An 11769-nucleotide genomic window follows, 5' to 3' on the forward strand; every position below is an offset into this window, starting at 1 on the left:
GCTAACAAGGGTGATGTAAAAGGTAAGCTAATTTTGGGATAAGTGAGCTAGAATCAAACAATGACCTCAATCATATACAAGCATGTAAATATATTAAATATTGGACATATAGAATGGAACAAAGTAAAGATTACAATTATAGAGAAGAAAACACACAAGAATAAAAATTTATAGTTAAATAATGTAACCATGTAAATAAGCTGAAAATCTCACAGGTTGTGTGTTCTTTGGCTCAAAAACCATGTTCCAAATACAACTTCAAACAAATTTAACACAAAAATTTTCAATTTAAATTAGTGAAAATTTTCAAAAATAGGATCTTAAAAAGAAACTTATTATTTTAACCAAGCAGTAGCTAAATGCATAAAATCAAACAAACATGCAATTAAACATGCAAATGCAATAATGAACAAACAAAGAAAATAAAACAATGGTGTTGAAAAGAAGAAAATAGCTAACCCATGGAGATCGGTATCGACCTCCCCACACTTAAAGATTGCACCGTCCTCGGTGCATGCTAAGATGTGCAGGTGGGCGGGTTGTTCCAACTGATGTTTTTCTCCAAAGATTGTACAGATGGACTTGTCTTCTCTCCCCATGTAAACGTCTTCCGTCCCTTCCGGGTGGCCATCCTGAAAGAAAATAAGGAAGAAAAGTAATCCAGAAATAAAGATAAGAAAATAAATGAAGTATGGTTGGGTTAATGCCAAATGATAAGGGTCTCATTTACATGGGAGCTTCAACATGTACGTGAGAAAATAATAGAAGCCATGGCATGCCAGTGGTACAAAATGTACAACAATGGGGAAGAGAGTGGGTAATGAAAGACAATGTAAGTTCATGTCAATGCAAAAGGAATACAGGTATAAAAGATTGACATTGACAGAAAATTAACATTACTCAACATTGTAAAACAAGTCACTAAGCATCAAAATGACACCAGAAAAGATGCAACAGTTAAATAAGAAAATCGATACCAAAGAAAAAATAAATCTAGAAAAGAAAAGAAAAATATTAAAGGTTGTGGTAGGCTTAGAGAAGGGGGGTTGAATCTATGCCTTCCTTTTAAGTTGTTGTTATTACCCTTTTAAAACAGATTTGCAATTCTGATTCTGTTTAAACTCAGCAGCGGAAATTTATGAGACAATTTATTTTTGTCTCATGATTATCAGAAAACAGAACACAGCAGAGAAGAGAAAAGCTAACACCAGCAAGTATCCTGGTTCGGTTGCCTTGTGTTATGCAACCTATATCCAGTCTCCTCCACAACTATGGAAGAATTTCACTATAGTTAACAGTATTACATACACCAATAACACATGATTGACCCAATCCTTTCACACTCAAGTTCTAACATAACTTGACATTGGCTATGCTAATACCTAACTATTCACTCTTAGTGCTAACCCAACTAAGAAAGGAATACCTTACAGGTATAAGATACAAGACATAGACATACCTAAAGAAATCTAAAAATAACTCTAGGCTTTTCTCTCAAGTGTTTCACTCAGCCTTTTTCCACTCATGGCTTTTACTTGAGTTTTCTCACAATGTCTTTTCTCACTAGAAATTACAGAATGATAAACATTGAAAAGTACATTACAATTAGTAAAACATGAAGGAGATTGACTTCATCAACAGCCTCTTTGCTATGTGAAAAATCAGCTTTGCAAACCACTGATTTAGTTCTTCAGTATTGACCGAATGCTTTTTTGATAGAAAGCATTATCCAAGTAGAGGAACTTCACAGGGAATACTTCACAGAACACTGTTCTCACTCTCTGGTTTTCTCTCCTTAGTTCTGAATGAGCAAGAAGTCTTCTTTTATTTTCCTTGCATGTTGCTGGGACCTTCTCCCAAGGTCAACACCTTGAGCCTTGAGCTTCACCAACCACAGATTCACTTTTTCTCAATAATCCTCAGAATAGAAATTTTCCCTCTGACTTCCTTATCTTGACCGAAAGCCACAATGCAGTAACCATAGAAATCTTTTCATGGTCAACTTGATCTTGGCCATTGAAAAACTACTTGGTCCCCAAGTATCACTTGTGACCGTAGATGTGAAACAGAATAGGGCAGAGAACAACTTTCTCTTGGATGCCATTTTCGGATAGAGCAGAGAGTTGGGAAGATGAGAAGAAGATCTGATGCATGCAAGATGAGATGGATTACCTTTAACCAAAGCTTGATTTGGTTTGGATTTTCTGTTTTAGCTTTCTGTGTATCAAGCTTAACCCTTCTCTCTCTTGCTTCTTTGGTGTTTTGCTTGGTGAAGAAGCTCTTTCACTCTCGTTCTCTTTCTTACTTTTCTGAAGTTGATTTGACTTGGTCAGAGAGAAGAGCTACGTTGCACATTTTGGAGGAGTGAAGAATTCAATCTTACAAGAGAAGCTTTGTGGGATAGATACGGGCTTGGATCGGTTTGGTTCATGTAACCCGTTTGGCCCATCTGATTTCTTTGGCTTCTATCTTTTGCTTTTTCTTGGGCTTCTGATTTTTGCTTTCAGCCCAATCATCCTTGCTAATTGCTTTTTATTCCATTTGGGCTATTGAAATTTTGGCCTGCAACAATAAACAATTAGTAAAAAAGTAAATACAATTAATCAACACTAATTATTTATTTTGCCCAAAAATAATGTTTGTCATCACTAATTAATTTAGTTAATTTCTTAACTCAACAAATATGCACTAAATTAAAATGCAATGAATGAAATATGCAAATAAATTAAGTAAAATAAAATGAAAGATAAGAAGAATGAGAACGGAAAGAAGTGAGTAAGAAAGGAGGGAGGGAAAAATTAGAATTGGGGAACAAAAGATAAGATATTTGGCATATTAGGTTAAGGTGTGCGGCGCGCACAACGCGGCCGCGTGGGGCACGCGTTCGCGTGATTGCACGTTAATTCAGTTGACGCGGTCGCGTCGATCACGCGGTCGCGTCGATCACGCGGTCGCGTGACCCATGTTATGCTTCTGGAGCGAGTGCAGTCTCGCGCCTGCACAACTCTCTGTTCGAATTTATATATTTGCCAAATTTGGGTTGACGCGATCGCGTGGGGCATGCGATCGCATGAGTGGGCTTTAGAAGGGCATGACGCGGACGCGTGAGCCATGCGTCCGCGTGGGTAGAATTGTGCGTTCAGCACCCATCCAGCACCACTCTCGCACAATAATTTGTTGTGCACCCTTTTTACGTCGAAAATCAGGGCACGCGGCCGCGTGGGAGGCCATTATTCCCATGTGACGCAGACGTGTCAGCGACGCGGTCACGTGGGGTCAAATTATGCTAATGGCGCGCCTCCAACCACGCTCTCGCTTGACTCTCTATTCAATTCTTTTCTTCCCAACGCACTAGTGACGCGGACGCGTCGTGTGCGTATTTTCCCTTTTTTTATTATGCAATTATGCAGTATGCAATATGCAGTGTTAATGTAGATGCTATGAAAACTTCCAGGTTCAATGAAAATAAAATAAAATAAAAAGAAAATAAACAACACGAAATAAAATTGAAAAAGAACGATCATACCATGGTGGGTTGTCTCCCACCTAGCACTTTTAGTTAAAGTCCTTAAGTTGGACCTTCGGTGAGCTCCCTGTTATGGTGGTTTATGCTTGTACTGATCTAGGAATCCCCACCAATGTTTGTACTTCCAGTAGCCTCCGGGGTCCCAAACTAAGTGCAGAAAGCCTTCAAGTAAGTTAAAGCAAGTAACAATGCCCCAAGAATGTTGACTGCCAGAATGAATTCTGGGGTCCCAAACCTTGCTTTTGCACCCGTCTTCTTGTTGAGCAATATTGTTCCATCCGGGTGGCAAGCAGTCTGAATTCTCACTGCAGTAACCCAACAGCTTCCGAGATCCTTTCAATTGAGCTTGACACCAATCCTTGCACCTCAAATTGAAGTGCAAAACTTCATTGAATCTTGCATACCATCTCTGAGTGCGAGTCATTTTCCTTTTACTCTTAAAGCCGTAGAGAACTCTAAGCTAGCCATCTGTTTCAAGTAAACCGTATTCAAGTGGAAAAATAAAGATAAGAGTCAAGGATTTTACCCACTTGAAGTCTGTGTTGGTTGGTAGTGGCCTTGGGATTAGTGTTTTTAGTGGTTCTGCAAGCTTTACTCCCTTGTGGTCTTCAGTGAATTCCTACACTTCCTTGTAAACCTTTTCCATTCCAGCCATGTCCTGGTCAAAGTCTTCCATATCTTCCTCATCACTTGAGTCATAATTAGGAGGTTGAGAAAAGTCGACCTCTGCATCATCTTCATATTTACTTGGGGAAGATTCTTCTGTCTCAAAGAGTTCACTTGCGGGTGCAAGTTCATCACTAGGAGGACTTGACTGGTGACTATCATCATCAAGGAAACATGCGTCTTGAGTTACTCCGTCCAGTTCTTCATAAGATATCTGCATTGGAGGCTGTGCAACCTCCTCTTTAGCGTCAATTGTAACATCCTTGACGGGGTCTTCCATGACTCTATATTTCCTAGGAGGTTCAGCATCTCCTAAATCTTCAACCAACTCTTCTTCTTCTACAATGACAGCGTCCTCTACTTGTTCCAGTACGAAGTTATGCTCTATGCTATCCACTGGAGTCTCTAGTGTCTTCTTCGTGCTGCGTTCTTCATTAGATTCTCCACATGAAGCCATGGGAGTCTGTTGAGTGTCTGAACGTCTGGAAGATAATTGATTTATTGCTTGCTCCAGTTGATGAAGGGTTGCATTGAACTGGTTTACTGATTCCTCGAATCGAACCTGTGATTTTTGGCTTGATGGATATGGACATGGTGCGTAGGAGAGTGGTGGTTCTTGGGAGTAATTGGATTGGCGTTGGGGCGGATAAGGATCATGTGGTATTGAATGGTGAAAAGAAGCTTGTGAGTGTGGTGGTTCGAAGTTATGCCGAGAGAATGGTCTCTGAGCACAGGGTGGGGCTTGTTGGTAGTTACAAGGTTGTCCACCATATCTTTCAGCTGGGTATGCATTGTAGAATGGTCGTTGTCCATGATATCTTGGAGGGTGTTGTTGCCTAAAGGGTTGATTAGATCCTCTTGGCTCCATCCATCCTTGATTGGTCTGACCTTGACGCATATTCCTGCTGTGGTTTCTATTTCCTTCAACAAAGTTAGAACCAAACTCAAAGCGAGAGGGATGAGAATTCATAGTAGTTATCAGAAATAAGGGAAAAAAAGGAGAAACAAATAAGCAAGTAAAAGAAAAATATTTTTTTTTGAAAAATATTTACAATAACCAATAATAAGGCACACGTTTGCAATTCTCCGGTAACGGCGCCATTTTGATGAGAGAACTTTTGCATGGTCTAGAATTCAGAATAAATTCCCGTTGCAAGTATAGCTTCTAAACCAACAAAAGTCCTTTCATACAAACGTTTTGGTTGTCACAAGTAACAAACCCCTAAATAAATTGATAACCGAAGTATTTAAACCTCGGGTCGTCTTCTCAAGGAATTGTAGGGAGGTATGTTCTTATTATTGGTTATGAGTTTGTAAATTGGGGGTTTTAAGAATGAGGAACAATTATGACGAATGACAAGTAAAATAAATAATTGACTGTAAAATAAACTCTGGGCAAGGTATGAGAACTGCAAGTCCTATCCTAGTTATCCTTATCAATTGTGATAAGAATTGGATTTTTCTCCCACTTTGTTAACCTCTAACTATGAAGGTAAGTCAAGTGAATGAATTAATTTGAATCCTCAAGTCCCAGTCTTTCCTTGGGAAAAGTTAGAGTTATTGGATCTCGAATCAATTCTTGAAGAATTCCAATTTTCAGTCAACAATGAGTTTGATAACTCAAGAGTTACCAATTAATCAACCAAAGCCAAAAGAGAATAAAATCTACTTGAATGAAAATAATTTGGATAGAGCACAAGCATTAATAACATAAATTAGAGAAAACAATCATAAATCTGAAATACCTCAATTGCTTTAATAAAATAAAATCAATCCAAATATGAAGAGTCATAAGCCAAATAAGCAACATCAATAATCAACAATTAAGAGAAGTCAAAATAAAAAGATATTGAACCTGATAAAAAGGATGAGATAAAAAATATTCCTAAGTTCTAAAAATCCTAATCCTAATCCTAAGAGAGAGAGAGAACCTCTCTCTCTAAAAACTACATCAAAAACTAAAATTATGAATTATGAGAGCATGATGATAAATGGATGCATTCCCCCACTTTATAGCCTCTAATCTGTGTTTTCTGAGTCGAAAACAGGGTCAAAAATAGCCCAGAAATTGGCCCTTGCGTATTCTGGTACGTTCAGGTCACAGGCAAGTGACGCGGAGGCGTCGCCCACGCAGCCGCGCGTATTGAAGTTCACAGATGCGACACGTCCGCGTAGATCACGCGTTCGCGTCGCCTAGCGTCAAGGAAACTATGGCATATTATATATCAAATCGAAGCCCCGGACGTTAGCTTTCCAACGCAACTAGAACCGCGTCATTTGGACCTCTGTAGCTAAAGTTATAGCCGTTTGAATGCAAAGAGGTCAGGCTGGACAGCTTAGCAATTCCTCCAACTTCTTGTATTCCTTCCACTTTTGCATGCTTCCTTTCCATCCTCTAAGTCATTCCTGCCCTGTAATCTCTGAAATCACTTAAAACACATGTCAAGGCATCTAATGGTAATAAGAGAGGATTAATAATAAGCAAATATAAGATCAAAGAAGCATGTTTTCAATCATAGCACAAAATCAGGAAGGAAAATGTAAAACATGCGAATTGTATGACTAAGTGAGTAAAGAGTTGATAAAAACCACTCAATTGAGCATAAGATAAACCATAAAATAGTGGTTTATCAATCTCACTGGCGTTAAAACGCCAGTAAAGAGGCATTTTGGGCGTTAAACGCCAGAATGGCTATCATTCTGGGCGTTTAACGCCAGTAAAGGTATCATTCTGGGCGTTAAACGCCAGAATGGGCAGCATTCTGGGCATTTAACAGCAGAAATGGTAGAATTCTAGGCGTTTAGAAAAACACCCACTAAAGAAGGATTCCTGGCGTTTAACGCCAGTCAGGGTATCTGGCTGGGCGTTAAATGCCCAAAGAAGCAGTCAAGTGGGCGTTAAACGCCAGAATGGATAGCATTCTGGGCGTTTAATGCCAGGATGACACAAGGGAGGTAATTTTGTTTCCAATTCGATTTTTTTTTCAAATTTTCATGTTTTAATTCATAATTTTGAATGGCTATCGTTTTCATCCCTTTTAAATTTTATAATCTTATCTTTTTCATATCATCTTTCATCAATCATATCTTTCTATCTTATCTTTTTCATTTTTCTTTTAATGTTTTCGAAAATTTTAAAACTAATTTTTCAAAAATCCTTTTTCTTAATTTAATTTCATATTTTCGAAAATCCTTGCTAACAATTAATGTTTTGATTCAAAAATTTCAAGTTTGTTACTTTCTTATTAAGAAAGGTTCAATCTTTAAATTCTAGAATCATATCTTTTAGTTTCTTGTTAGTCAAGTAATTAACTTTAATTTTAAAAAATTTCAAATCTTTTTAAATTCTTTTTCAATTCTTTTTCAAAATAAATCTCAATCATATCTTTTTAAAATTTTAATTTCAAAATTTTTTTCTAACTTTTTATCTTTTCAAAATTATTTTCAAATCCTTTCCAACTAACTACTTGACTTGTTTGTTTTAATTTTAAAGGAGCTTACTATTTCTTATCTTTTTCAAAACCACCTAACTATTTCTTTCACTTCTAATTTTCGAAAATCACGCATCACTTTTTCAAAATTCTTTTTAATTGACTAATTGTTTTAAATTCTAATTTTATTTTATTTCTTTTAATATTTTCGAAACCAACTTAATTAATTAAATAAAAATAAAAATATTTCTCTTTTCCTCTTTTAAAATTCGAATACTCTCTCTCTCTCTCATCTCTTTCTATTTATTTGCTAACACTTCTCTTCTACTCATAATTCGAACCCCTCTCTCTTCTCTCTGTTCGAAATTACTAATCTCCTCTCTCTTTTGATTCTTCTCTTCTTTTATTCTTATACTCACATAAAGAAATCTCTATACTATGACATAGAGGATTCTAGACCCTACCCTCTTTGTTCTCTTCTTTTTCATATAAGTAGGAACAAGGATAAAGACATTCTTGTTGAAGATGATCCTGAACCTGAAAGGACTCTGAAGAGGAAGCTAAGATAAGCTAAAGCACAACACTCCAGAGAGCACCTTAGAGAAAATCTTGAAAAAGAAGCAGACATGGCAGCCGAATCCAACAACAATGCTAGAGAAGCAAGGAAGATGCTTGGTGACTATACTACACTAACTTCCAACTTCTATGGAAGAAGCATCTCAATTCCTGCCATTGGAGCAAACAACTTTGAGTTTAAGCCTCAATTAGTTTCTCTAATGCAGCATAATTACAAGTTTCATGGAGTTCCATCGGAAGATCCTCATCAGTTCTTAGCTGAATTCTTGCAGATATGTGATACTGTTAAAACCAATGGGGTTGATCCTGAGGTTTACAGACTTATGCTTTTCCCTTTTGCTGTAAGAGACAGAGCTAGGATATGGTTGGACTCATAACCTAGAGAAAGCCTGAACTCTTGGGACAAGTTGGTCAATGCTTTCTTGGCCAAGTTTTTTCCACCTCAAAAGCTGAGCAAGCTTAGAGTAGACGTCCAAACCTTCAGACAAAAAAAAGGTGAATCCCTCTATGAAGCTTGGGAAAGATACAAGCAATTGATCAAAAGGTGTCCTTCTAACATGCTTTTAGAATGGAGCATCTTGGATATATTCTATGATGGTCTGTCTGAATTGTCTAAGATGTCATTGGACTACTCTTCTGGTGGATCTCTTCATCTGAAGAAAACTCCTGCAGAAGCTCAAGAACTCATTAAAGTGGTTGCAAATAACCAGTTCATGTACACTTATGAAAGAAATCCTGTGAGTAATGGGATGACTCAGAAGAAAGGAGTTCTTGAGGTTGATACTCTAAATGCCATATTGGCTCAGAACAAAATATTGACTCAGCAAGTCAATATGATTTCTCATAATCTGACTGGATTACAAGCTGCATCCGACAGTACTAAAGAAGCTTCCTCTGAAGGAGAAGCTTATGACATTAAGAATCTTGCAATGGAAGAGGTGAATTACATGGGAGAATCCTATGGAAACACCTATAATCCTTCATGGAGAAATCATCCAAATTTCTCATGGAAGGATCAACAGAAGCCTCAACAAGGCTTCAATAATAATAATGGTGGGAGAAATAGGTTTCGCAATAGCAAGCCTTTTCCCTCATCTTCTCAACAACAGACAGAGAATTATGAGCAGAGCCCCTCTGGCTTAGCAAACATAGTCTCTGATCTATCTAAGGCCACTCTTAGTTTTATGACTGAAACAAGGTCCTCCATCAGAAATTTGGAGGCACAAGTGGGTCAGCTGAGTAAAAGAGTTACTGAAACTCCTCCTAGTATTCTCCCAAGCAATACAAAAGATAATTCAAAGAGAGAGTGCAAGGCCATCAATATAACCAAAATGGCCGACCCTGGAGAGAGTAAAAAGGCAGTGATTTCCAGTGAGGAAGACCTCAATGGACGCCCAATAGCCAATAAGGAAATCCCTAATGAGGAACCAAAGGAATCTAAGGCTCATATAGAGACCATAGAGATTCTACTGAACTTCCTATTACCATTCATGAGCTCTAATGAGTATTCTTCCTCTGAAGAAGATGAAGATGTTGTTGAAGAGCAAGTTGCTCGATACCTAGGAGCAATCATGAAGCTAAATGCCAAGTTATTTAGTAATGAGGGAGGATGAACCTCTATTGCTCATCAATGAACTGAATACCTGGGTTCAGCAGACATTACCTCAAAAGAAACTGGATCCCAGAAGGTTCTTAATACCTTGTACCATAGGCACTATGACCTTTGAGAAGGCTCTGTGTGACCTGGGGTCAGGTATAAACCTCATGCCACTCTCTATAATGGAGAAACTAGGGATCTTTGAGGTACAAGCTGCAAGAATCTCACTAGAGATGGCAGACAAATCAATGAAACAAGCTTATGGACTTGTAGAGGATGTCTTGGTAAAAGTTGAAGGTCTTTACATCCCTGCTGACTTTATAATCCTAGACACTGGGAAGAATGAGGATGAATCCATCATCCTTGGAAGACCCTTCCTAGCCACAGCAAGGGCTGTGATTGATGTGGACAGAGGAGAGTTAGTCCTTCAATTGAATGAGGACTACCTTGTGTTTAAGGCTCAAGAATTTTCTTCTGTAAACATGGAGAAAAAGCATGAAAATCTTCATCTAATTCTCTCCATACAGAGTCAAGCAGAGCCCCCACATTCAAACTCTAAGTTTGGTGTTGGGAGGCCCCAATCATGCTCTGAGTATCTGTAAAGCTCTGTAAGAGCTTATTGTCAAGCTATTGACATTAAAGAAGCTCTTATTGGGAGGCAACCCAATTTTATCTATGTTAATTACTTTTTTATTTCATTTTCTATTATTAGTTTATGTTTTCTTTAGGTTGATGATCATGTGAAGTCACAAAAACAGCTGCAGAATTAAAGCGGAATAAAAAACAGCGTCAAAAATAGCACACCCTGGAGGACAGGCTCATTGGCGTTTAAACGCCAGTAAGGATAGCAGAATGGGTGTTTAATGCCCAGTCTGGCAGCATTCTGGGCATTAAACGCCAGAATTGGCAAACAGACTGGCGTTTAACGCCAGAAAAGGGTGTCTGGTGTCTGGCTGGCGTTTAAACACCAGTAAGGATAGCAGAATGGGCATTTAACACCCAGTCTGGCAGCATTCTGGATGTTAAACGCCAGAATTGGCACACAGATGGCGTTTAAACGCCAGAAAGGTGCAGGGATGAGAAATCCTTGACACATCAGGATCTGTGGACCCCACAGGATCCCCACCTACCCCAGCTCACTCTCTCTCTCCTCTTCACACATTTCCATAACACTCTTCTCCAAACACCATTCACCTATCAAATCCTACCCTCTTTCCCATAATCTCTTCACCACTCACATCCATCCACTATTTCCCAAAAACCCATCATAAAACCCCACCTACCTCACCATTCAAATTTAAAACACTTCCCTCCCAAACCCACCCATTCTCACACGAATCCCCTCTCTCTCTTACCCTATAAATACCTCTCCTTACCACCTTTAATTTCACACATCATAAACACTTCCTAACCCCCTTGGCCGAACCATTCACACACCTCCATCTCTTCCATTTCTTCTTCTTCTCTTACTTTCCTTCTTCTTTTACTCGAGGACGAGCAAACCTTTTAAGTTTTATTGTGGTAAAAAGCTCTGCTTTTTATTTTTCCATAACCATTAATGACACTTAAGGCCAGAGAAACCTCTAGAAAGAGGAAAGGGAAGGCAGTTGCTTCCACCTTTGAGTCATGGAAGATGGAAAGATTCATCTCAAAGGTCCATCAAGACCACTTCTATGAAGTTGTGGCCAAGAAAAGGGTGATCCCCGAGGTCCCCTTCATGCTCAAAAAGAGTGAATACCCAAAGATCTGACGTGAGGTTCAGAGAAGTTGTTGGGAAGCTCTCACCAACCCCATCCAACAAGTCGGAATCTTAATTGTTCAAGAGTTCTATGCTAATGCATGGATCACTAAGAACCATAATTAAAGTGTGAACCCGAACCCAAAGAATCGGCTCACAATGGTTTAGGGGAAATACTTGAATTTCAGTCCGAAAACTGTGAGGTTGGCATTCAACTTGCCAATAATGAGAGGAG

General features: G+C 38.6%; 1 non-coding gene across 1 annotated transcript; it reads right to left on the reverse strand.

The window, feature by feature from the left end:
• Nucleotides 1–8654: 8654 nt before the first annotated feature.
• LOC112798726 (small nucleolar RNA R71) lies at nt 8655–8762 on the reverse strand. The gene has a single exon (XR_003200324.1). It is a non-coding gene; the product is annotated as a small nucleolar RNA R71 (small nucleolar RNA).
• Between the last annotated feature and the right edge of the window lie 3007 nt (nt 8763–11769).

Source organism: Arachis hypogaea, chromosome 4 (genome assembly GCF_003086295.3).
Source record: "Arachis hypogaea cultivar Tifrunner chromosome 4, arahy.Tifrunner.gnm2.J5K5, whole genome shotgun sequence".
In the NCBI taxonomy this organism is placed as follows: domain Eukaryota; kingdom Viridiplantae; phylum Streptophyta; class Magnoliopsida; order Fabales; family Fabaceae; genus Arachis; species Arachis hypogaea.